The sequence below is a fragment of the Egretta garzetta genome, unplaced genomic scaffold (assembly GCF_000687185.1).
Source record: "Egretta garzetta isolate BGI_Z169 unplaced genomic scaffold, ASM68718v1 scaffold270, whole genome shotgun sequence".
Classification (NCBI taxonomy): domain Eukaryota; kingdom Metazoa; phylum Chordata; class Aves; order Pelecaniformes; family Ardeidae; genus Egretta; species Egretta garzetta.
In genome coordinates, this window is record NW_009258274.1 from 1937713 (window position 1) to 1938996 (window position 1284).

Sequence of the window (1284 nt, forward strand, 5' to 3'; positions counted from 1 at the left end):
AAGAGCAGTTGTACATTCATCAATCATTTTGCCATCCTTGACATCTGCTTCATCCTTATGCTGTACAGATTTTTCTTTTCTTTCACCAGAAAAGTTGCACACAATGCTGAACTCCTGGTGATATTACTCCCAGCTCTATCACATTCATTCTTTGCAAGCCAGGTAGACAGAGTGCGTACCTACGCTTGTCATTCACTTTTATATGGTCCTGGTGCTTCCTGGTTCTTGGTATTTTGCACGTCAAAAGATTATCATGCAGGCTTTAGTTATTAAATTATGCCTTTTGCTTTCCAGAGAAATCTTCATGTTTTAACCAAGCATCAGTTGTATCAAAGGGCAAACTGCATGCAAAATAACAGAACTCCTGAAGCTGTTACTTATTTACTGTTAGCAGCATGTCTGAACTTCACTGGAAGAGCCTGCAGGATATTAAACCTGACAATGCCAGTGGAAGCAATGAACCATGTAGGCTTGCAGTAAGGAAGGAAGGGGACTCATAAGCAAAAAAAAAAAAACAAAAACCACCGTCAGTTTCTAAACCATTGAGTTGCTGGTGTTTTGTCACAGGAGAATGAGAATAATTTCATGCTTTATATCCCACTTTTCCTTTCACAGGGGTAGAAAATGTTCTGCTTTCCTTGAAGCCTTGTCTGCTCAGCTCATGGTCAGCAGCTCAGCAGTGCTCTGATTGTTGTCAGTCCTGGGGTCCCACGCTCAGTGGTCTCAGGGATTGCCTGGAAGACTCCAAAAGGTTTGGAAAAGAAGAAGGGAATGGGATGGGCACTGGGATCCAGAGAGAGCTGAGGAGGGGGGAAAGCAGAGAGCGATGAGAACAAAGGCCAAGACTTACCTAAACCCGCGTTTGGGTGCTTAAGGTGCTTGAATTACAAATAAGGATACTTGTTACAGTTTATGCAGCAGTAAGTCTATGTTTAATTTGGAACATGGTGCACTGTAAAGGCAGGTTTATGGAATGCTCTCAGCTTCATGCTTGTGGATTTATCCCCCAGCTTCTGATTTTAAAAACTTGACTGACATTTGCAACTTCAGGATATTCTTCCAGTGGGGAGAAGTCACAGGGCATTTTGTTGTTGTTCAACTGTACCTACGTTTTTAAAATAGCAAATATACCCACTTTCTTTCCGAAATACCCTTATATTTTCTGGATGCGACCCATACTTATGTAATGAATCTTTATTCTCTATCCTTGAGGCTTCCAGCTGTGTGGGGGGTATGGGGGTGGGGGCGGCTTTATCAATTGGTCCCCTTCCGTGTGTGCCACGA

The 1284-nt window shown here is 42.8% G+C and overlaps 1 long non-coding RNA gene across 1 annotated transcript in view; it reads left to right on the plus strand.

Annotated features, from left to right (window-relative positions):
- LOC118451915 overlaps positions 1 to 831 on the plus strand; it is a 9905-nt gene extending 9074 nt beyond the window's left edge. The window contains exon 3 of the long non-coding RNA XR_004841504.1: positions 818 to 831. This is a non-coding gene — a long non-coding RNA (uncharacterized LOC118451915). The remainder of the gene's footprint in view (positions 1 to 817) is intronic.
- The last annotated feature ends 453 nt before the right edge of the window (positions 832 to 1284 follow it).